The sequence below is a fragment of the Cervus canadensis genome, chromosome 19 (genome assembly GCF_019320065.1).
Source record: "Cervus canadensis isolate Bull #8, Minnesota chromosome 19, ASM1932006v1, whole genome shotgun sequence".
Taxonomy (NCBI): Eukaryota; Metazoa; Chordata; class Mammalia; order Artiodactyla; family Cervidae; genus Cervus; species Cervus canadensis.
The window spans coordinates 758,014-783,928 of NC_057404.1; the positions used below are offsets into that span (position 1 = coordinate 758,014).

General features: G+C 40.8%; 1 protein-coding gene, 1 long non-coding RNA gene and 1 other non-coding gene across 4 annotated transcripts in view; all 3 read right to left on the bottom strand.

Annotated features, from left to right (window-relative positions):
* GABRB1 (gamma-aminobutyric acid type A receptor subunit beta1) overlaps positions 1-25,915 on the bottom strand; it is a 410,935-nt gene that overhangs the window by 50,305 nt on the left and 334,715 nt on the right. The window lies entirely within an intron of this gene.
* On the bottom strand, positions 1,175-25,038 carry LOC122422328. Its single transcript, XR_006263778.1, has 4 exons — positions 24,938-25,038; positions 18,495-18,498; positions 11,881-11,884; positions 1,175-1,218 (listed from the first exon to the last, which is right to left on the bottom strand). It is a non-coding gene; the product is annotated as an uncharacterized LOC122422328 (long non-coding RNA).
* LOC122422457 lies at positions 24,930-25,036 on the bottom strand. The gene has a single exon (XR_006263852.1). It is a non-coding gene; the product is annotated as a U6 spliceosomal RNA (small nuclear RNA).

Sequence of the window (25,915 nt, forward strand, 5' to 3'; positions counted from 1 at the left end):
GCTCCTGTGGATAAGGTCCCCTAGACAAATAACCCTCTTCATCATGGGGACCGGGCAAGGTCCCACACGCCCCTGAGTCATGGGCTGTGGCTCCCGGCCAGCCTGTAGAGTCGTTCAAACAAGCCAATCATGTCCAGCCCACCCTGTGGAGACCAGGGGCATCTCACCCTGTTAATACTGCAAAGCCTGCTTCCCACAGCCCCTGTTGGCTCACTGTGCCCCTGAGTGGAATCCTCGTGTAGCCTTGCACGGCATATGGTGTCCTCCCCGTGTGACTGACCGACGGCTGCTGTGGCTCCGGTCCTCTGCAGACGCCACATGTTCACGCCCCAGTGCAGGCACATCTCCCTTGCCAACAGAATGACGAGGAGGCGGTTAAAGCAGAGACCTTCCTGTACATCGTATTTCACATCTAGTTCAGTCTGGCCCCATTAGCACGTTGTATGTATGTTTCTTTAGACTTACCACATTTCATGGTAACCGTGTCTTTTTTTAAAAATTTTTATTTATTTATTTATTTTTATTAGTTGGAGGCTAATTACTTTACAATATTGTAGTGGTTTTTGCCATACATTGACATGAATCAGCCATGGATTTACATGTGTTCCCCATCCTGAACCCCCCTCCCACCTCCCTCCCCATCTCATCCCTCTGGGTCATCCCAGTGCACCAGCCCCAAGCACTTGTCTCATGCATCCAACCTGGACTGGCGATCTGTTTCACAATTGATAGTATACATGTTTCAATGCTGTTCTCTCAGATCATCCCACCCTTGCCTTCTCCCATAGAGTTCAAAAGTCTGTTCTATACATCTGTGACTCTTTTTCTCTCTTGCATACAGGGTTATCATTACCATCTTTCTAAATTCCATATATATGCATTAGTATACTGTATTGGTGTTTTTCTTTCTTGCTTACTTCACTCTGTATAATGGGCTCCAGTTTCATCCACCTCATTAGAACAGATTCAAATGTATTCTTTTTAATGGCTGAGTAATATTCCATTGTGTATATGTACCACAACTTTCTTATCCATTCATCTGCTGATGGGCATCTAGGTTGCTTCCATGTCCTGGCTATTATAAACAGTGCTGCGATGAACATTGGGGTGTACGTGTCTCTTTCAGATCTGGTTTCCTCGGTGTGTATGCCCAGCAGTGGGGTTGCTGGGTCATATGGCAGTTCTATTTCCAGTTTTTTAAGGAATCTCCACACTGTTCTCCATAGCGGCTGTACTAGTTTGCATTCCCACCAGCAGTGTAAGAGGGTTCCCTTTTCTCCACACCCTCTTCAGCATTTATTTCTTGTAGACTTTTGAATAGCAGCCATCCTGACTGGTGTGAAATGGTGCCTCATTGTGGTTTTGATTTGCATTTCTCTGATAATGAGTGATGTTGAGCATCTTTTCATGTGTTTGTTAGCCATCTGTATGTCTTCTTTGGAGAAATGACTGTGTCTTTATGTGTTGGTCTCTATATTAGAGCGTGAACTCCCTGATGTCAGACACCAGACCTTACTTACCCAGTACTGGCACCTTTTTGCTGCAATGCTGCTTGTGAATCTGATGAAAGTATTAAATAACATATCTTTTGAGCACTTTTACAAGCCACAGCTCAAGGCTCCACAAGGTTGGCACTGTCCCTTGTTCTAGAGATGAGGGATTTGAACCTAAATTGAGCAAGCTGCTTTAAGACCACACAACATGTTAAGAGGCAGAACTGGATCATGGCCCAGGTACATTCCTTACGACTGTGATCTTTATATGTAGATGAATGAACTGCCCCGTCAGTGAGCCTGTGATGTGCCAAATGGTTTGGTGAGAATAAAACTCATGCAAATGAGACTTTCCCTTTGTCCCCAAGTTGGTGAATGAAATCTGAAACTGGGGCAAAAAGAAGAACAAAGGATCTTACATTCTGGAGATAACCGCAAGCAGCTGGGACTGCATGTCCGTTCCTGGGTTTCCTGGGAGGCGGCTGATTGTAATTTTAATCACCATAGCTGCACCAGCTCAAATAAACAGAATGGAAGGAAGAAGAAAGAGGGTATGAAGAGAGAGGAGGTACAGGAGGGAAGGAAAGACTGAGAAAGTCGTCAGAGTGTGAGTTAGCTTATAAAGAAGTTTTGGCTTTCTCTTCACTTCGTTAAGGAGAGAAAAGGGAAAATCATTTAAAGATTGGGAATACCTGCAAGCCAGGGACACTCTGCACCTCACTTCCCTGTAGTGATTGTTTGCTTAGGCACAGGCTCGCTGATATGCCCCTGTGCCGGCAGGGAAAAGGCTGTGAGCTTGCTATCCTGGTAGAAAGAAAGAGGGCCAGCAGGGGAGGAGCCTGCCCTCCACTATTTGGCAATGTGAGGTGTCTAGCAGCTTAAGTGGTCCATCTACGAAGGTTGCCCTGCAGAGCAAGTGGACTCAGTAGAAAGAAGTTTGGTGATTCCTAGGGTCAGAGTGTGTGTGTGTGTGTGTGTGTGTGTGTGTGTGTGGAGTAGGTTGGGGAAGGTGCTAGTTGGTGGCAATAGCTGTTCATCTTCATATAAGGAAACTGTGTGATGAGGAAGCTGCACCCCTGCCCAGAGCTCACCCACCTACCTAAAGACAGATCCAGTCCTCGGGGGCCTGCCATACAGAGGGCACGTTTGATCAGACAGGTTAGTTGGAGAAGCTCTGGTGTCTGGCACCAGACTGCGATCACTCAGCCTTTAAGCAATGGCTGTTGTCTTCCTCTGGGGCTCCCCAGGCGGCAGGAGTAGTGAAGAATCTGCCTGCCGATGCAGGAGACACAAGAGATGAGGGTTCGATCCCTGGGTTGGGAAGATCCCCTTGGTGTAGGAAATGGCAACGGGCTCCAGTATTCTTGCCTGGAGTAGTCCATGGGACCGAAAATGGTTGCAGTCCTGGGAGGAAGGCAAGCCGACAGACCTCACCCCTTTCTCCCTTGCAGTTCCTTGAGCTACAGCATGCAAAAGTGGGGTGAGCGGGGAGAGGATTGGAATTGTAAACAGGACTGAGTTTTTTTGGTAAATGACTGAAAGTGGCTGGAAGGTTACGGATCTGGCTTGAGATGCAAGAATAGGAAAGAGAGCTTTATTAGCATGCAGGGGGCTAGGACTGGGGGGAAAAATAGAACTTCTCCTTTGTAGCCAATTAAGTTCTGTCTGTTCATCTAACTAGGCACCTAAGCAGACTTAAAGTGATAGCCTGGGTTGCATCACATGAAGTGAATTTAATGGAATCAGTGGAATGTGAAAGAAATTTTGTCTTCTCCTTAGGGGAACATCTGAGAACTCATTCTTGTACACTGATTATGACCCACTTATAGGCAGCTTGCTGTTGTCCTTGGGAGGTCAAGCCCCCAAATTTAGAGGCAACAACCTAATTCTACTGGACCAAGACAAGCTGGAAGAGAAGTTGTTAAGCACTGCTGTCTGTTTGTAATGTCCCAGATGTTTACCCACCTTGGAGTTCGGAACACACCTGCTCATTACCAGATGTACCCAGAAACCTCCTAGAAACCCAGATGTCACAAATATTGTGACGTTTCTTTTGTCATTAGCCTTAATTTTAGCCAGTTTAACCCTTACTTAATTATTATTCCTAGCATCACCTGAAGCTTTCGGTGATATGAAAAATGAAACTGTTAATCACTCAGTCATGCCTGACTCTTTGCGACCCCATAGACTATAGCCTGCCAGGCTCCTCTGCATTCTCCAGGCAAGAATATGGAGTAGGTTGCCATTCCCTTCTCCAGGGGATCTTCCCGACCCAGGGATTTGGTGATATAGCTTCAAACTAAAGGGGAGTTACTGGGATGCATAAAGATTTATTTTCCAAGTTTGAAACAACTGTTTTTGTGTAGCTTGAGGACAAAAATAAAATTATATGTGTGTCATTTTTTATGATACAGGAAATCAGTTTTGGGTGAGTTATTTAGGAAATTGAAGAGAAGCATCTCTAAGATATGTCTGTACTCAAATTTGAATTTTTGCTGTTTCTTTTAGTGTGGGCTGTAAAATAGAGTAAAAAGGAAAACAAAAACTGAAAAGATCACGTCACAAAATAGCTTCCTCTTTTTGCCTGCTTATGATCAGTCTTTATTCTTAAAGTTATGAAAAATAAGCATTTTTTTCTATTACCATTTTATAGAATGCTGCTATCTTCACTGGTGTTATTATATTTTCATGACACTAATCATCACACATACTTAAGAGGGTGCAGGGTGAAGCCAGAAGTAGTTCTGGGTAGGAGAAATATATTAGAACTAGAAGGGAATTTGGAAATTAACTCTCTCACTGAAGCCAAGGCCCAGAGAGAATTAAGACTTGACTGAGCTCACACAATTAAATTAAGGAATGATAAGTTTGAAATTAGAAAAAAAGAAAAATCAGATGAGGATATGGGTAGCCTTGCCTGTTGCCTTAATAACTGTTGTTGCAAACTGCTGCTGGTTTAATTTTAGGGGATGTAAACTTAACTGAGAAAATTAACCTCTTTTTTAGAAAAGAGGATGTGTGTGTGTGTGTAAATAGAAAATAAAGAGATGTGAAGAGGTAATTATTGCAACTGGGGACTAGATACTATAAGAATAATTTGATGTCTTAAATGAGTCCAACCCTTCATTTCACTGAAAGGGAAAATGTAAGCTCAGAAGGACTACGCTTCGCTCATGATCACTTAGCTGGTTCATAGAAGAATGAGTTCAAGAACCTGGCCCCCAGACCTGTGCTCTATCCACTAACCAAACTGTTATTCCTTCTTTGTTAGCCCCAAGGACAAATTTTAATATTCCCTAAGAGATAATACAATTTTATTTCACTAAAAATGATCTACTTAAACACTATAGCTGTTGTTGTAGACCACTGAGATTATTAGCTCTTGTAAGAACCTAGACTGAAAGTCTGAAGCAACGTATGGTGAGAAAGGCAGGCCATAGTGTGGATAAGAAGCACATTGCCAGCTATAAGAATCTACGGTGCTGGGAACATGGGCCTAGCTCCCTGTAAGATTTCAGGGAAAGATCAGAATTATCCTGGTTCAAGTTTTCTCAGCCTTGAACACCATTGCCTTTCACTGCCCGCCCCCCCCCCCCATTTATTTTTATTAGTTGGAGGCTAATTACTTTACAGTATTGTAGTGGTTTTTGTCATACATTGACATGAATCAGCCATGGATTTACAAGTATTCCCCATCCCAATCCCCCTCCCACCTCCCTCTGTACCTGATCCCTCTGGGTCTTCCCAGTACACCAGGCCCAAGCACTTGTCTCATGCATCCAACCTGGGCTGGTGATCTGTTTCACCCTAGATAATATACATGTTTCGATGCTGTTCTCTTGAAACATCCCACCCTCACCTTCTCCCACAGAGTCCAAAAGTCTGTTCTGTACATCTGTGTCTCTTTTTTCTGTTTTGCATATAGGGTTATCATTACCATCTTTCTAAATTCCATATATATGTGTTAGTATGCTGTAATGTTCTTTATCTTTCTGGCTTACTTCACTCTGTATAATGGGCTCCAGTTTCATCCATCTCATTAGAACTGATTCAAATGAATTCTTTTTAATGGCTGAGTAATATTCCATGGTGTATATGTACCACAGCTTCCTTACCCATTCTTCTGCTGATGGGCATTTTGTGCTTGATATGTCTTTGTCGGGGGTTGGGGGGGGCTCTCCCGTATATGGTAAGATGTGTAGGAGCAACCTCCTGGGTCAGTAGTACTTTCCTTCTCCAGTTATGACAACCACAGATTGTCTCCAGACACTGTCAGATGTCCCCTGGTGGGGGTGGTGGGGGGTGAGGGCAGCACGCAAAAGTGCTCTGGTTGAGCAACAGGCCTGGAGTTATTAGGCCTGAGCTCATGGAGCTAATGCCTTGGGAGGAAGGATGTCAGAATGTACCTAATAGGTATGTCCAGGTTTTGCTGAAAGAAGACTTTATGCAGTGGTGGGTTTGGGAGACATCACACAACCTTGGTACCACAGATTATAATTCCCGTATAATGCCAACCTAATATCATGAAATCTCAGAAAACAGTTAATAAAAAACAGTTTAAAAACCAATATAATTTGAAACTTGATAGTACATGGAATCAGTTAGATAAACTGTGAAGCAGAAGACTCAGTATTATTGCTCCATGGCAGTATAAACCTTACAGCTTTTCTTCATGATAGAAACTAAAGTCAAAGAAAAATTATGAATGCCATCTCATGGAGGAGTCCATCCCTGCTACATATTACTCTTCTGTTATTGAAGAAAACAAGGAGAAAATGTTTGGGGGAACTGGGGGTGATAGTCAGATTCTTTCCTATCCCCACCTTATTCTATTCAGAGTAGACACTAGGATGCTCTGTAGTGATAGACGAAGTTGAAGATTCGGTTGGAGCCAGACTATGGATCTTACATGCTTGAATTTATCCCATGGACAATGAGAAACAACTGAGGCTTTTAAAATCAGTGGGGAGCATAATGAGAATGTCTTTATAGAGAAACTAATCCAGTTTCACTGCTTAGAATAAATGAATGGAGGACAAAACTGAAGGAAGAAATGCTAGTTACAATTTTTTTTGCAATAATTCACTCCGAGGTAATTTGAAGGCCATTAGGAAACATTCTGCTTACCTGGATAAGAGAAAAATTCATTTTCTGGCAGAGATTAGTTTTATGGATTTATCAGCTTACACGCCAAAGAGATCTGGGTGTTAGGAAAATGGCTCAATATTCAGATAAGTTTTGGGGCTTTTCAGCTGGTGCTAGTGGTAAAGAAATGATGCAGGAGATGTAAGAGATGTGGATTCAATCCCTGGGTTGGGAAGATCTCCCGTAGGAGGACATGGCAACCCACTCTAGTATTCTTGCTGGGAGAACCCCGTGGACAGAGGAGCCTGGCAGTCTACTGTCCATAGGGTCACAAACAGTTGGACACGACTGAGGCAACTTAGCACGCATGTACAGATGAGTCTAGATGGAGGAGGAAGTCAGACACATTCTAGAAAGTGCAGTGGAATCCAGAGGGAGGCACTGTGGGGGAGCTGTGGGCTGTGGGCTGGCAGGAGAGTGGGGTCAATCCATGGCAGTCAGGGAACCACGGGAGTAAGCACCTCCATCTCACTTTCCTCTCTTTCTCTGATAGCCTGCCCATGCCTCCCACTGGGAAAGTCAGCCAGGAGGCTGAGAGTGAGCAAATCCATGGAAACTGTCCATAAAAGTCGGTCTCCCAGAGCACACAGCACAGTGGAGAGGGCAGAGAGAGCCTGCAGAGTGAGGGTGGGAGTGGGTGTTGAGGGCAAAGCAAAAGGGAAGACATCTAACATAAATCTTTGTGGTGCTGCTAGTCACCAAAAACCAGGATAAGAAGGAGGGGTACTCGTCCAAAATATCTATCCAATGGGCCTTCTTTTAAAGTGAAAGTTATCCTGGAAATGATAAAGTAATTCAAGCTAAGTGGTAACTAATGAAAGAATAAACAGTAGATTAAAGGACTGGAGGGTATTGAAAGTATAAACAAATAAAAAACAAAACAGACTATATTCTGGGATTTTACTAGGGCTAGCCATACTTCAGCAGTCTGTGTTTCTTATTGTAAGCAGATGTGAAGGCTAAGCTGAAGATTAAAGAAAAATAGTAATTTTTTTTTTTTTTTCAGATGAGGACTTGAGAGGTGGAGGAATGGACAGGAACCAATAATAAATTTTCAGAGGTGTGGTTACAGAAGTTTGCATTTTTCTCTTTGGCTGATTACTTTTATTTCCTTATTATATCAGGAGCATATGCTGAGGTATAAATCAGTATCTCAATATTATTTTAGAATGTCTTGTTGCCATGGTATATGCTGATTACTTAATTTTTCCCTATTTCTATTTTAGTTTGTTTTGCTTAATTCTTTAGGTTTCTTGTTTTTCCCTTGTCTTCACTTTCTATCTCAAATTCTTTTTTCTTTTCTATTTTAAGAAGAAAATAACTTTTCAACAGTCTTTAAAAGAACTTTATGCTCAACTTCTAAGTAACCCTTTTAACTTGGATTTACTTGTCTTAGCTTTTATCTTTCAACTCTCTGCCTTTCATGTTCTCAGCTTTTTATCTCACTGGTTCTAGCCCTTTTATGTTTTTTGTTTATGTTGGTTTTATTTTTAATCTTTTATCCCTCTTATTTTCATGTTTTGATTTTTTAAAAAATCTCACTGGAAAAAAAAATCTCACTGGTTTTAGGTTTTCTTTCCTTCTAGCCTTTAATCTTTGTTGAGCTTTATATTGTTTAGGCTAATTTTTCCTTTATTTTATTCTTTTAATTTTATTCTTAGACTTAATTTCATGCTCTGATTTGCTCCTGAAATTCCTTCTCTGCCTTCTTCATTTTACTGTAATGTTATCAGTTCTCTTCCTCCTCTCTCCTCCTTCCTCCTCCTTCTCTTTCTCCTTCTTCTCCAACTTCTTCCTCTCCCTTCCTCTTCCTCTTCTTCATCTTACTTTATTCTGTAATTTGCTTTTGTCATCGCAAGAAGGCAAGAAGCTTGGCAACATGAAGGAAACCCATGGAATAAGCTGAACGGTTTTCTTCCCTGCAGCTACTTTTCTACTATTAATACCCCTTAATGACCTCTCGGTTCATTAAATGATAACCCTCCCCCAAAGCCTCACTCCAGAATTCTCAGAAAGAAAGCGATCAACAGCAGTAAAGCCTCTTCTGGCCACTTCTCTGGTGGTTATGCTCATTCTCTGTATCCCATTATCTCCCTCGTGATGCCGCTCTAGGCCCTCTCTCTGCCCACAGCAGAGTTTCTAGAGTTGTCCACAGCTGTCCTGCATCGCTTTGCTTTCCATTCACCCCACTCTGGTCTGACTGCCAGCCTCATCACCTCCAAACAGTTTTTGTTAGTACAACCATGACCCTTACCCTCACTTTGCTATATTCACTTTTTCGGTCCTCACTGTTACTTGATTTCTTAGCAGTATTTGACCCCAGTGTCTTTCTTTTCTTTCTTGAAATTCTACTTCTTTAAGTTCCCTGATGCCATCTCTGCTGGTCATGCTCCTACTTATCTGGAAGCTCTGTCTTATAATTCTTTGTAGACTTATCTTCTCCCCAGAACGGGTCTTAGGCATTTCTCTCTTCTCACTTATTTTGTATTTTGTCCCTGGATGAGGTATTCAGGCCAGTGGATTTTACAATTCTCTTTGCCTGGATAACCTCCAAATGTGCACATATAGCCTAGACCTCTCCTCTAAACTTTAGACCCATAGTATCACTGTGAACTTGACTTCATTGGATAACTAAAGCCACCTTAAGTTCAGTATCTTCAACAGGACCTCTTAGCCTCCTCATCTAAACCTATCATCCACAGAGTTGCACTGGTCATAAATTTGAGAGTCATCTTTGACCTTTTCCTCCTTATCTCCAATATCTAATTTGTCATCATTTAAAAATTTTAACACAGGAACATTTCTTGAATCAGTTCAGTTTTCTCCATCCCCACTCATACCTTTGCTTTTATTATTTTCAGCTAATGCTACTGCAATATTTTTAAACCTGGTTTACTTGCTTCTACTCTCTCTCTCTTTAGTCACTAAGTCGTGTCTGACTCTTGCAACCCCATGGGTTGTAGCCTGCCAGGCTCCTCTGTCTGTGGGATTCTCCAGACAAGAATACTGGAGCAGGTTGCCATTTACTTCTCCCGGGGATCTTCCCAACCCAGGGGTTGAACCCAGGTCTCCTGCACTGCAGGCAGGCTCTTTACCAACTGAGCTATGAAGGAAGTCCAACTTCTACTCTAGACTTCTCCAAATTGTTTTCCAAGGTGGCAGCCAGGTGACCAATTTCAAATGCACATCTGTTCACGTTCGCCCTCTGCTTAAATTCTCTCAGTGGTTTCCTACTTCTGTCAGGATACAGACCAAGGCCATTAACATAGCCCCCAAACCCTGAGTGAAATGCTCCCCCTTTCTCCAGCCTCTTCTTCCTAAGGATCTCCTCACTTTGCCTCCAGCCCTCTGGCTTCAGTTTCAGATCCTTAAACACCCACGTTTTTTCTTGCCACAGGTCCTTCGCACATGCTGGTGTTTATACCTGAATCTGCAATATTTTTACTGGTCCCATTGGCTAGGTTACTATCAAGCCATAAGATATTTTCATAGGAAAATTTTCATTAAGTCCCCAGGAGAAGTTTCTTTGGCTATTAAGCCCTCCTCTCCCCAAAATCATTGGCGTTCTCTCCATATCCTTGTTTCATTTTAATCTTACAGACATGATGAATCATGCAATGTACCATGCTTACTCGCTGCCACTAGCTTCTCACATTGTCTGCACTGGGTAATGGTTACTGGCCTGGGTTCTGGAACTAAATTAACTAGGTTTGAATTCTGGCTCCTGTATTCACTAGCTGTTTGACTTTGTCAAGTTACTTAATATTTCTATGATTTTATTTTCTCATTTATAAAATAGAGATAATAATGAGTGGGTGCTCAGTTGCTTAGATTTGTCCTACTATTTGCGGCCCTCTGGACTGTAGACCTCCAGGCTCCTTGATCCATGGGATTGTCCAGGCAAGAATACTAAAGTGGGTTGCCATTTCCTTCTCCTGGGGATCTTCCTGACCTAAAAATTGACCCATATCTCCTGCATTGCAGGTGGATTCTTTAACACTGAGCCATCTGGGAAGCCCAGAAACAATATTTATTCTCAAATGGTTGTTGTGAGAAGTAAATACATTAACAGGTATAAAACATTTAAAATAGTGTCTGATGCATTACAAATACTTAATAAAAATTAGTAGTTTTATTATTTCATATATCAGCTGATATTTCCTATATCAGCACCCTTATGGCAGAAAGCAAAGAAGAACTAAAGAGCCTCTTGATGAAAGTGAAAGAAAAGAGTGAAAAAGTTGGCTTAAAGCTCAACATTCAGGAAACTAAGATCATGGCATCTGGTCCCATCACTTCATGGCGAATAGATGGCGAAGCAATGGAAACAGTGAAAGATGTTTTTTTTGCTGCTGCTGTTAAGTGTTATTTTTGGGGGGGCTCCAAAATCACTGCAGATGGTGACTGCAGCCATGAAATTAAAAGATGCTTGCTCCTTGGAAGAAAAGCTATGACCAACCTAGACAGCATATTAAAAAGCAGAGACATTACTTTGCCAACAAAGGTCTGTCTAGTCAAGGCTATGGTTTTTCCAGTGGTCATGTATGGATGTGAGAGTTGGACTATAAAGAAAGCTGAGTGCCGAAAGAATTGATGCTTTTGAACTGTGGTGTTGGAGAAGACTCTTGAGAGTCCCTTGGATTACAAGGAGATCCAACCAGTCCATGCTAAAGGAGATCAGTCCTGAATATTCATTGGAAAGACTGATGCTGAAGCTGAAGCTCCAATACTTTGGCCACCTCATGCAAAGAACTGACTCACTGGAAAAGACCCTGATGCTGGGAAAGATTGAGGGCAGGAGAAGAAGGGGACGACAGAGGATGAGATGGTTGGATGGTATCACCGACTCAACGGACATGAGTTTGAGTAAACTCTGGGAGTTGGTGATGGACAGGGAAATCTGATGTGCTGCAGTCCGTGGTGTCACAGAGAGCTGGACATGACTGAATGACTGAACTGAACTGAACTGATATCAGCATAGCCTGAATTGCCAGGGTGCTTCATGTGAAAATGACTTTTGGGTTTCAATGCATGAATTCTTGGCTCAAAGCTCTATTATACTTTGCATGTAATAACATGTATAGTATTTGATAAATAGTTTTGATAATTAAAATTCAAAATTTCAAATTATTTTGAATAATTATTCAAATTATTCAAAATAATTCAAATTTTATAAGGAAATACATTTGATTCCCTATTGTAATGATAGATATTTTATATTAAAATAGGAGAGATGCTTTACAAAACTAGAACAAAAAATTTTACAAACTGTATGACAACACAAAAAACCAAATAGCCAAAGCCATCTTGAGAAAGACAAACGGAGCGGGAATAATCAGGCTCCCTGACTTCAGACCAGACTACAAAGCTACAGTCATCAAGACAGCATGGCACTGGCACAAACACAGAAACATAAATCAGTGGAATCAGATAGCAAGCCCAGAGGTAAACCCACACACCTATGGCCAACTAATCTATGACAAAAGAGGCAAGAGTGTACAGTGGAGAAAAGAAGTCTTTTCAACAAGTGGTGCGGGAAACTGGACAACTACATGTAAAAGAATGAAATTAGAATACTTCCTAACACCATACACAAAAATAAACTCAAAATGGATCAAAGACCTAAATGTAAGACTGGACACTAAAACTCAGAGGAAAACATTGGCAGAACACTCTTGGGCATAGATTGCAGCAAGATCTTTTTTGGTCTACCTCCTAGAATAATAAAATTTACAAAAAATAAACAAATGAGATCTAATTAAACTTAAAATCTTTTGCACAGCAAAGGAAACCATATGCAAAACAAAAAGATAACCCTCAGAATGGTAGAAAATATTTACAAATAAAGAAACTGACAAGGGATTAATCTCCAAAATATATAAACAGCTCATGAAGCTTTATATAAAAGAAAAAAAAACACACCAAACAACCCAACAAAAAAAATGAGAGCGTCTAAATAGACATTTCTCTAAAGAAGACATATAGATGAACAACAATCACATGAAAAGATGCGCAACATCACTAATTAGTAGAGAAATGCAAATTAAAAGTGTAATGTGATAACTATCACCTTACACTGGTCAGAATGGCCATCATAAAAAAATCTACAAACAATAAATGCTGGAGAGGGTATGGTGAAAAGGGAATCCTCTACACTGCTGGCAGGAATGTAAACTGATATAGCCTCTATGGAGAACAGTATGGAGATTTCGCAAAAAGCTAAAAAATAGAGCTACCATATGAGCCAGCAATCCCACGCTTAGGGATATACCTGGTGAAGACCATAATTTAAATAAATATATGCATCTCAGTGTTCACTGCAGCACTATTTACAATAGCCAGGACATGGACACAACCTAAATGTCCATCAACAGAAGAATGATAAAGAAGATGTGACACATACATTCAATGGGATGTTACTCAGTCACAAAAAGGAATAGAATAGTGCCATTTGCAGAGATATGGATAGATCTAAAGACTGTCATACAGAATGAAGTAAGTCAGAAAGAGAAAAACAAACATCATATAATATCACTTGTATGTGAAATCTAGAAAAGCGGTACAGATGAACATATCTGCAAAGCAGAAACAGAGACACAGATCTAGAGAACAAGCTTAGGGATACCAAGGAGGGTAAGGGAAGGGAGGAATTGGGATGTTGCAATTGACATATATATGCTTCTTTGCTTATCCTGTTCATGATGCCAACTGTCTTGCTGTTCACACTTTGCGCACTGTTTGTTGAATCCAGGGCAGGCAATGCACGAGCTAAGAGGCTGGAAGGAGACACAGAGAGCCGTAGGAATTACAGACACGTTTATCCTCTCCTGGCCGGCGCAGCAGCCACAGCCGTGGTCTCTGCCCTCACGGCCGAGGGTGGGCACAGCCGCGACGCAGCGGTGACGCCGCCGCTCTCTGGGTGGGACTGCCACGCGCGCTGCGCAGTGACCCACGGCCAAGAGCGCGTCCTGTGACGGGCAGGGCTGCCGGCGGTCTCGGCTGGTGCACCGTCAGTGTGTACAAACGCCTCAGAGAGCCTGAGCACACCGGCTGGCTAATTCGCTCTCCCCACAGTAGTGCTGTGTATGCATAGATAAATGACGAGACCCTACTGTGTGGCACAGGAAACCTGACTCAATGCTCTGCGGTGACCTAAGCGGGAAGGAAATCTAAAAAGAGGGACATGTGTAAACATAGAACTGATTCACTTTGCTCTGCAGAGGAGCCTAACAACATTGTAAAGCAACTATATTCCAACAAAAATGAAAACACAGGAGAGATGCTATTTGTAGGACTAACTGTGAAGGCACTATGGTTTGCTCCATAGAACCGTATAATCAAAACCCAGGCAGAAAATACCTTTGAAGCTAGGTTATATCTGCACTCCTGCCTCAATAGAAACTGGGCTGCACACCCTAATTTAGAACAGGATTCGAGACACATTATATTGTCATTATCTTACTGTCATTATGTCATGGGCTTCCCTGCTGCCTCAGTCGGTGAAGAATCTGCCTGCAATGCAGGAGACCCAGTTTCAATCCCCGAGTGGGGAAGATCCCCTGGAGAAGGAAATGACAACCCATTCCAGTATTCTTACCTGGAAAATCCCATGGACAGAGAAACATGGTGGGGTATAGTCCCTAGGGTCACAAAGAGTCAGACATGACTTAGCAACCAAACCACCATCATATTATATTAACACGTATATCATTATATCATATTAGCACAGGCAGTGTCTTCCACATTCTTACATGAACTTAGCTCTTTCCTTACATATTTTAGGAGATTGACTTTCATTTTTTATTTTCCAACACCATAGAAATGGAAAAGATCAACTCTGAGTTGCAGTACTCCTACAATCAATCATTTAAAAAACATATAGGTAAAGAATCAGGTTATTTCTTAGGTTTTAAATCCCCCAAAACGATATTTTTACTCCACACTTTGTACTTCAGAAAAGAAAGTGCTCTTCTTTATCCCCCATCACAGATGTCTCCTTAACTACAGACATTACCAGCAGAATAACAAGAGCATTCTCAAGATTATTCTGCATCTGTTCATTTTTTAAAAAGCTTTCCTGCAGAGTCGAAGCAGCCACTGCTCTTGTTGTCACTGTGTGATTATATTTGAACAAATTAGGTGATTCCCCCCCTCCCCACCACCCATGTTGGTCAATATAATAGGTTCCCAGAGTGAAACAAAATAGAAATTCATTTTTACTTCATGCCTGATGCAGAAGGCACACAGTCAGAAACGCAGATCACCATTTTATTTTAAAAAGAGATTACCATCTGCTCTGTGTAGGAACTATTCAGGCCCTGTCTAATTGTGACATGTATTTTTAGTTCAGGATCTTTTGACAACAAATTGCCTTCAGTTTTTCTTTAAAGGGAATATGTACATTTGACTCTTAAGAGAAAGACAGAATGAAAATGGAGGAATGTTTTTGTCTGGAATTTTTAATAAGGTAACATTGGATTTAAGAGCCTAGCCCTACAGAAAATGGTGTTAAAAACAAAGTAAACTGGAAAGGATTGAAAATCTTTGGATAATCCCCACAATTCCTTTAAGGATTTAACTCAGTTAGCTTCACTATTTATGAATGTGTAGAATAACGGTGCCTTGATTTTACAGGATGCTTTCAGAGCAATTTCTCCACTTTGGGTCATGTTTTTTCAGCTCGTAAAGTGCTAAGATTGCTAGGCACACTGGGAAGCTGATTTAAATTTTAGGCCAATCAAGGACCATTCAGAGGAAATGAACTAAACCATGTACAAGTACTTTCAGAAGTACAAAGAGTTCTACAAATGCAAGATGGTGTGACTACTGTTAAATAACTGACGGAGGAGCTAAGATGGCTTTTCCAAGCACTCACCTTCACTTTCAACCATTGAATAACAAATCTCCAGGTGAAAAAAATGACAAGCGTTCCCATTATGATGTTCATTGCTGAGAGGCACACTGCAGACCTCACAGTGCTGTCTGGCCCCCTCGAGGTTTGAAATCTTTGCAAAAACTGTGAGTACAGCCAAAAGCCATCAGTCCTTGAAGGAGAAGAATATTTTTAGGAGCTGCTTCACTTTACCAGTGAGCAGTTTATTTTATTTGATTCTTCTGATGAGTTTAAGTACTAGGAAACTGTAGTGCAACCAGTTCTTGTACTTCCGGTGGGAAACACAACCTAAAATTTCCTTGTAGCTGGGTATCATCATCTTTAAGCTAAGACATAAGAGACTTTGGTTATAGATAATATTATGGCTACCATATTGATGTTGGCTATGGGCAGGACTGGTATTTTAAAAATTGAAGAGGCCCCCAAATACTCTACAGATGTGTCATACAAACTTAGAAAGTCCCTGAGACTACAGGTACATACAGGGCACTTTCTAAAATGTTGTGTTGAAATTACTACTGTTAGGGGCTGAATTATGTCCCCACTAAAATTCATATCCTACAGTGCTATCCGAGTATCTCAGAATGCGGTTGTATTTGGGAGACAGGGGTCTTTACAGAGGTAACTAAGTTAAAATGAAGTCATTAGTGTGGATCTTACTGCAATACGACTGATGTCCTTCTAAGAAGAGGGGATTTGGATATAGACATTTCCAGAGGGACTTCCGCTCCAAACCACCTCTGGACTTAAGCTGCAATATGAATCCTCTCCTGGGGCCTTGGCCTTGGTGGTCTGTCTGGCAGATTTCACACTTGATAGCCCTCAAAATTTCAAAAACCAGTTCTTTCTTTTATATATGTACACACATCCAGTTTGTTTTCTTTGGAAAACATTCAAACGACTACCTTTGGATGTTTATATTCTAAAAAAAAAAAAACAGTACGAACTACTCCTAAATTACACATTCAAGTTTAGTGGCTGACCGACTAGGTTTTGGAGCTATAATTGATGTTTAGTTGCCCAGTCATGTCTGACACTTTTGCAACCCCGTGGATTGGGATTCTCCAGGCAGGAATACTGGAGTGCTTTGCCATTTTCCTTCTCCAGGAGATCTTCCTGACCCAGGGATAGATAGAGATGGTGGGATCAAATCTTGACTCTGCTACTTTCCAGCAAGATGTCTTGGAGCAAGCCACTTAATCTCTTAATTTCTTTTTCTGTAATATAGGAATTACTGGGTTGTGGTGAGAATTTAAGGAGTAAAATGTTTTTGAAGCTTTTAGCAGAATTAAATCATAAGCTCTCAAGATATGCTAGTTACTGTCATTATTATTATTATTTATACATTTTTTTCCAGTCAGGATTCTTAGGCAGTAGGAACTAAGTTAAATAAAAAGTAATTTAATGAAAGAATGATGGGAACCTCACAGGTTCCCTGAGAGTGTCGGGGATCCAGGCTCTGAGGTCATAAAGCTAGAAACTACTGCCAAAATCAACACTGTAGAACTGACTCTCTGAGGCCCCACTGCTTCTTCTACCCCAACATCACTCCTGCAGTCCACGGCGCTGAGCCTGGAGACCAGAGCCACTCCATCAGCTGTCGTGGTGCTGGTCTTCGCACGGTGGGCTTCTCTGTGCTCCTTTCTTCTTTGCATCGCTAACTTCTGGCCTGTGGTTGCCATAAGCACGAGTGAATGAGTGGAGGAACCTATCTCTGTCTCATGCCCAGATGCAAGGAGGCCTGGAAAAGTATCAGGTGTTTTCTGTTTAGATAGTGAGAGACAAGCTCTATTTGATACACAGGAGGGGGGGAGACACAAGACATAGGAATGCTGGATATTAAAAAAGTGACGAACATTCACCACATATGAATGGACATTACAATCAAGTGACCTCTAATCACAGAAACTCTTCTGTTTTTTTCACAGTGCTTTCCTAATCCTGTTTCCTTCTATAACCGCTACCACCTATGACAGCTCCCAAACTCTTACTCCTAAACTTATCTTTTTTGTATGTGTTGACTTGGTTTAGGAAATTTGTTGTGATAATGGTAACATGAAGGGGTCTAACATTATTTTATGACCTATAAAGATATTTCATTGTGATTGCTAGGGAAAAACACCTCATTGCAAGAGAGAAAGTATTGAAAAGCATGAGTTTTGGAGTCAGAAAGAACAGGGTTTGTATCCTGCCTTTCTGCTTAGCATCATAATGGTTAAGTGGCAAGTTTTTAAACCTTGGGTCTCCGTTTCTCTATCTGTAAAACAGGAATAACAGTTAACTGCTGATCTTGAAGGATGTTTGTGAGAGTCAGACATAATCATGCAATGTAGGACTGGGCAAAAACAGGACCTATTGTAATGAATTTCAGCCTTCAAAAAGGGGTATCAAAAAGGCCAATGAAACAATATTTTTAATCTGATTTTATCAGATTTTGACCCACAAGACAAGGACAAAGCAAATGTCAATTATTTTGAGTGGTTTCTTTTTTTGTCTGGATGGCATTATTATTGAACATTACATGATGGAATCTTTCTGGTTAAAAATCCCGTTTAAAAAATAAATGATCAACATTTAGATCAACATCTCCCAAGGCATTTTTATTAAGGTTTATGACCCACTGTCCCCTGCCAAGTCAAACCAGCACAAAGGTCATCTTACCTATGATAGATACTTTCCAACTACTAAACACAACATTTTCCCATTTGTCTTTTTGTCTTAGGCATAAATGAAGCTAGAGAGGACATGTTATACAAGACTAAGTGGGTAACTGTTAGGCCATGGTCAGTCAAGAAATATTTCCTTAAAATTTACACCTTGGAAGACGGTTTGCAGACCAATTTGGGGGAATAGAAGATCTTCCTAAAAGAGCAAACTGACTTTCTTAAATATATACATGCACTCCATAGTTTTCTTGAAAAAAAATTTTTTTTTTGTATCCTGAGAATTAATGTGAACAAGACATATCTATTTACTTATTCCTTTACTGAAAGAGTCATTTAATGAGTATTTGTCAATTTCTTCTATGAACCAGGCACTTTGCTCGGCACCTGGGAGACAAAAGGAGGAATACAGACAGTATCTCTTTATTCACAGAGTTTTTAGACCAGTCGGGAAAACAAATGACAATAATGTTTTATAAGAAATGCATATTTGATCATTCAAATGACCAAAATATATTTCATATATTTTTGTGTCCTGGTTCATGGTTCACATCTGGCTCATACTTCCCCAAAGCCATGGAATTTCCTGAGCGATAAGAGCCGTGGGAGCATCTTTTATTATAATAATTAGTGTTTAGTCCTCAGTTCTTGAAATCCTAAAGGTGAAACGAGCGTCTTTTTATTTACAAAAGACAGTTCTAAAGCTGGGTTCTTGTTAGCGTGCTGCCTTTTGGAAAAGCACCTAAGGATGGAGACAGGTTGCCCGTGCAGCCAACCATGAGACTGGAAAGTGAAAGTGTGAGCCGCTCAGTCGGGTCTGACTCTCTGTGACCCCATGGACTGTAGCCCCAGGCTCCTCTGCCCATGGACTTCTCCAGGCCGGAATACTGGAGTGAGTGGCCTTGCCCTCCTCCAGGGGGTCTTCCCAGCCCAGGAGTCGAACGCGAGTCTCTTGCATTGTAGGCAGGTTCTTTACCGTCTGAGCCAGCAGGGAAGCCCAACCATGAGATTAGTGGGTTGGAGATTTCAGGCAGTCCCATCCTTCCACCTCTGGGCAGAAGAGAAGAGGTGGAAGTTGAATCAATCACTAATGCCTATGATTTGATCAGTCATGCCTCTGTAATGAAGCCTCTAAAAAAACATGAAAGGACTGGTGTTGAGGAGCTTCTCATCTGTGGGATTTGCAGTATCTCCAGGGAAATAGTGTCAGAATTGAGTTGTAGGACATTGGCTGGTGTTGGAGAATTGCTTGGCTCTGTACCAGATGTTTTATATGCGATTAATCTTCACAACAAACCTATGAAGTGCACGTTATTTTATAGATGAGGAAATTCAGGTTTAGAAGGGTTGAATAGCTTGCTGAAGGTTACATAACTAGAAAGTGGAATAGTTGTGGGTGCTCTCTGAGTGAAGGGCACAAATCTCTATCATTGCTTTACCGCCTTACAAGAGAGGTCCATCTTGTGACTCACACAGCTGATGAAACAAATGACTACATCAGCTGAAGTGTACAGCAAGAGAACTGCTGACCCCTCAGGGCCCCTTGATGTACCAGGACTGATGGTGCTAATGGTGTCTATAAATTAGGAAAATAGTCATCGGGCCTACCAAGTTGAAATCCAGGGACAGAAATGCTTTTGTAATAGTTACTGCCATAGAAGGGAGGAAAAAAACCATAGAAATTCATTGCCTTATTAAATGATTCCAGGAGATCTTTAGGCCATACTGTTTTTCTTTTTTGGGGGGGGGGGTTCTGAAAAAGGAAACAATTTTTTTGTCCCACCTTCTAGTTCTTTCCAAGATTATTTTCATTTGTGAAAACTGAGTGTCTATTCTGAAAGGGTGTGACTGAGGTCTGGAAAGATACAGTAGAAGCATACAGGGTAAGCGAGGACTGACTTACAGACTCTAGATAATCAAGGGACTGTTCCTTCAGTTTGAAGATGATACTGCTATGCTACTAAGTGGTAAACAAAATAAATTCTGCAAGCTATAAAGCAGAGAGTTAAGTGGAAAGGGTCCTATAACATGTAAGAACCCAGAACCTAAGGTGGCAATGGGAGAAAGTCAAGCAGCACCCAATTCTCAGTATAGAGCCTTAAAAATCCCATAGATTGAGAGCACCAGGTACCTTTAAAAGTCAGGGTGATAAGTGTCCAGCAACAAGGAATTTCTGAACGATGGTATATCCCCACAATGGAACATTATACAGCTGTTAAATAAATAGGGATGAGCTCTATGATAAGATATGGAAAGATATCCATGGAATAGTGTTAAGTGAAAAATCAAGGTTCAAAATAATGTACATGAAATGCCACTTTTGTTAAGAAATGGGAAAAGTAAAGTGTATATTTGTATTTGCTTGTACTTGTATAAAGAGAGGGCTTCCCTGATGGTTCAGATGGTAAAGAATACACCTAGAGTGGGGGAGACCTGGGTTCGATCTCTGGGTTGGGAAGATCCCCTGGAGGAGGGCATGGCAAACCACTCCAGTATTCTTGCCTGGAGAATCCCCATGGACAGAGGAGCCTGGCAGGCTACATTTCCTGGGGTCGCAAAGGGTAGGACACAACTGAGCAAATAAGCACAGCACAGCACAATATAAAGAGACCTGAGAAGGATAAATCAGAAACAAAAATGGTGAAGGAAAAGGATGAATTTGGAAGGAGTGGGAGCAGTGGGACTTCCCAATATTTACCTTTTAATTTTATCTTTATGTTTTAGCTATGTAAATGCATTGCTATTTTAAAAATGTGAAAATAAAGTGGTACACAGCATTACTGATAAAGGAGTGGTCTAAAATACATAAAGTCCTCCTGAAGCTCAATGCTAAGAAAACAGAAAACTCAATTAAAAAATGAGCAAAAGATCTCGAAGACTTCACCAAAGAAGAAACACAGCTGGCATAGAGATGTAAGAAAAGATAAGGAGTTTCATGCTCAGTCCTGTCTGACTCTTTGGGACCCCATGGGCTATAACCCACCAGGCTCCTCTGTCCATGGAATTCTCCAGGCAAGAATACTGGAGTGGGTAGCTATTCCCTTCTCCAGAGGTCTTCTTGACCCAGGGATCGAGCCTGGGTCACCCACATTGCAGGCAAATTCTTTACAATCTGAGTCACCAGCGAAGCCCCGGATGAAAAGATGCTCAACATCATATGTTATTAGAAAACTATAAACTGAAACAGCAGTGAGATACCACTGCACACCTACTGAAATGGCTAAAATCCAAAATAGTGACACCACCAAATGCTGGTGAGGATACGGAGCAAAGGAGCTTCTAGTCGCTGCTAGTGGGCAAAGTGGTCCAGCCACTTTGGGAGACAGTTTGGTATCTTCTTACAAAATAAAACATACTCTTCCCATACTATCCAGAAATTGCACTCCTTGGTATTTGCCAAAATGGGCTAAAAACTTACGTCCACACAAAACCTGCACATATATGTTTATAGCAACTTTAGTTGTAATTGCAAAACATGAAAGAAGCCAAGATGTCCTTCAGTAGGTAAATGGATAAACTGTGGCATGTTCATAAATGGAATATTACTCAGTGCTAAAAAGAGATGAGCTGTCAAGCCAATATTGCTAAGTGAAAGAAGCAGATTTGGAAAGGCTGCATGCTATATGGCTATAGGCTCAATGATTGTGTGCCTGCAAAATTCACATGTTAAAATTCTAATGTCCAATGTGATGGTATGAGAAGGTGGAGTTTGGGGGAGGTGATGAGTCCACAAAAGCAGAGTTCTCATGAATGGTATTAGTGCCCTTACAGAAGATGCGTCAAAGATCTCCCTTGACCCTACCATCACGTGAGGACACAGAGAGAAGATGGCCACCTGGACCAGGAAGCAGACCCTCACTAGATACCAAATTAGCTGGCATCATGATCTTGGACTTCCCAGTCTCCAGAATGTCAGAAATAAATTTCTATTGTTTATAGGCCATCCAGTCTATGGTATTTTGTTAAAGCAACCCAAAGGACTAAAATATTTATGATTCCAAGCATATGACATTTTAGATGTGTCAACACTGGAAGTCCAATCTGATACTTAACATGATCAAAGAGGTTCATAATAAGGTTTACCATTATGAAATTTAGAATCTTAGGAAGCAGAGAATATCCCAAAATGTCACAAAGGTAGAAACTATTCATATATACAAATTCAAACATCAGAATAACATTGCCCGTCTCAGGAGCAACATCCAAAGCTAGAAGACACTGAAATGTTGCCTTAGGAAACCCAAGGGAAATTGTTTGCTTACACAGGAGTATATATACATAAAAATTCAATTGTCAAGAGTGAGTAAAGGCATTGCTAGACATGCAAGATCTCAGAACATTTATCTCCCCTCAGCCATGCACAGGAAGCTACAGGAGAAGCCTCCACTAAGATGTAAATTAAGGAAGAAGATGCTGTGAATCTCTGAAAACAGAAGCTCCAATGCAAAAGATAGACAAGAAATCCTTAAGATGATCTGAACGGAGATCCTAAGATGAGAGCAGTGCAGACAGATTTTTATTTTTACTGACAATAAAGGCAGGAAAGGGAATATTCTTTTTACTGACAATAAAGGCAGGAAAGGGAATATTCTTTTACATATTAGAAGACAAATTCAAGGCATTTATATCTAGAAGGCTTACAAAAGCATTCACTTGAAGATTGATCTTGAGTCACCTTAAAATAAGTTAGTAATAACTACATTATGTTCCTGTGATGGATATATTAAAAGAATCACTTAACATGAAACCTCCCGAAATGTATTTTCACTTCACTATTGGGAAAAAATACTTAAGTGGGAGGAACTTTGATGGAATTCCTTATTACATTTTTATATTTTTAGTAGTTTTTGCTTAAATAAAAAACATTGAAAAGAAACTGGCTTGAGAAGTACGACAGGAAAGATCTCTGAACCATCTATATTTTCTCCCCATTAAACCCTTACTACTATAATAAACAAAATATCCAAAATAAGCAATTCCAAACATGCAAGCCAAAACAAAATGTGAATGTAAATATAACAGCTAGGCAATAGGCAAATTAGAATGTATGTATATGCTCAGAATCTAGAAGAAAACTATGTTTTAAAGAAGATGATACACATGGTGAAGTTAAAAGAAATAAAATCAACAATTCATCTTGACTTTTGGTTTGGTTGGATCGAATATTGTTTTGTTGGGGAAACAGCAGACACTGTTGGCCTAAATGGAAGGATTAGATGAAGACTAGATGAGGGGACTACTTTATTTGACCAGTTTTGGAAATGATCTCATGATTATCTGGCTCATGATTTTCCTATCTGGCACTGTAAATCTGCAGGGCAGTGATCTATAGACATGACTCTTTTCTTGACCATCATAGCACCTAATATCATAGCAGCATAGGAAAGTACCTTATCTATCGAGTAAACCAATGACTGAGAGTCCAGCATAACACTAATTCCTCCAGAGAACGGTTAATTTGCAAAAACCATCATAATCTCTAATTTCAATACATTTCCTAAAATACGAAAATGAGCTTTTATCTCCTTCCATTTTACTCTACTCGTTCACTCAGCACATCAGTATTGAAGGAACTCTCTGTGAAAGCCTCTTAGTTGGGCATCTTTTTACTAAAAACTAGTACAGGTGAAATCATCTCTTTTTTCTCTCAAATCATAGGGAAGTTAACTCTCTACATTGACAAGGATCATGAAATGTTTCAATTCATAAGCTATGAGATGACCATAAACCCAGGGTTGATTTGTTATTTTTATGTCATCAGAGTTCATAGCACTCTGAATATAATTGAAAAACATGTGATTGCTTTTCTGGATGACATGTATGCTAGTTCCACAGCTTACACTACAGTCTTAATTTGTTATGATTTCAGGTGGCAACTACTCTAGCACATATTATCACTGTGATGTCAAGAAGGCATTAACATTTATTGAGTACTTGTATGTTGCAGACATTTCTTTACAGCAACCTCATGAGGTAAGTGTTATTGTCCATATTTCACAGAAGAAGCAAATGGTGCACAGAGTGGAATACTGACAACCTGTCCGGGTAGCAAATCTGGGCTGAAACCCAGTGATGTCTGATTCTTATCCCATGCCTTTCTACTATGATCTATAGGAGTTGGCCTGTGGGGCTTGTGGTCTTTGTAATAAAATAAGCCCAGATACATTGAAATTATACACAAAAGTTTAAGTTAGTTGAAGAAGTGGGAAAAGGGATAGTTAGGGAGTTTGGGACTGACATGTGGACACTGCTATATTTAAAAGGGATAACCAACAAAGACCTACTACATAGCACAGGGAACTCTGCTCAGTGACGGGTGGGAGCCTGGATGGGAGGGGAGTTTGGGGGAGAGGACGCACGTGCACCTATGGAGGCGTCCCTCTGCTGTCCACTCGAAACTATCACACCACTGCTAATTGGCTATGTGAGTGAAAGTCGCTCAGTCATGTCTGACTCTTTGCGACCCCATACATATACAGTCCATGGGATCCTCCAAGCCAGAATATTGGAGTGGTAGCCATTCCCTTCTCTAGGGGTCTTCCCAACCCGGGGACTGAACCCAAGTCTCCCACATTGCAGGTGGATTCTTTACCAACTGAACCACCAGGGAAGCTCGAGAACAGTGGAGTGGGTAACCTATCCCCTCTCCAGCGGATCTTCCCAACCCAGGAATCAAACCGGGGTCTCCTGCATCGCAGGCAGATTCTTTACCAGCTGAGCTACCAGGGAAGCCCCCAAGATACGGAACGCTTCACGAATGTGCATGTCACCCTTGTGCAGGGGCCATGCTGATCTTCTCTGTACTGTTCCAATTTTACTATATGTGCTGCCGAAGCGAGCACACAAGTAAAACACAGTAACATAAAGTGTTTAAAAAAGAAATGTGTATTGAAAACCCTATCTTTAGAAGACTTATATATACTCTTGCCTTAAAACCTCATTTTCACATATATACATATATATGTGTGTGTGTGTATGTGTGTGCTGGCTAAATCGCTTCAGTCATGTCTGACTCTTTGTGATCCTATGGACTGTAGCCCACTGGGCTCCTCTGTCCTTGGGATTCTCCAGGCAAGAATACTGGAGCAGATTGCCACTTCCTTCTCCAAGGGATCATCCTGACCCAGGGATCAAACCTGTGTCTCTTGTGTCTCCTGCATTGGCAGGCAAGTTCTTTACCACCACCACCTGGGAAGCCTATATATATGTAATGTAATCTAGATTACATAATGTATATATGTAATCTAAGTCCAAGAGGGAAACATTTTAAGTGAAAACCTAAGAACTGATATAAAGTAATAAGTGAAATATATTTTTTCAAGCATTAAGTTAGGTGAGACCAAAGAAGCATATTGCAGCCAGCTTGCAAAAGTTTCTTATATTCTGAAAAGTATAGTTTATTATATTCCATCCTTAGCACTTTCATGGACACAAGGTCAGAAGTATTTCTAAAGTTGATAAACAATTTACAGAAGCAAAGATTTGTATATGTGAGAGGATTATAAGGTGTGGGTATTTGCGTAAACATATTCTGAAATATTTCATAATACCAATGAGAGAAATATGTCACAAAGACTGAAGTGTCTGAGAGTATCAGAACTGGGATTATAAATCCACCCTCTTTGCTCTATTCCACTTTGAACTTGACTAGAAGTTTGTGTAGCATTCCTAATGAGACAAAGCCATATGTACCATATAAATATATATTTCTTAGATTAGAG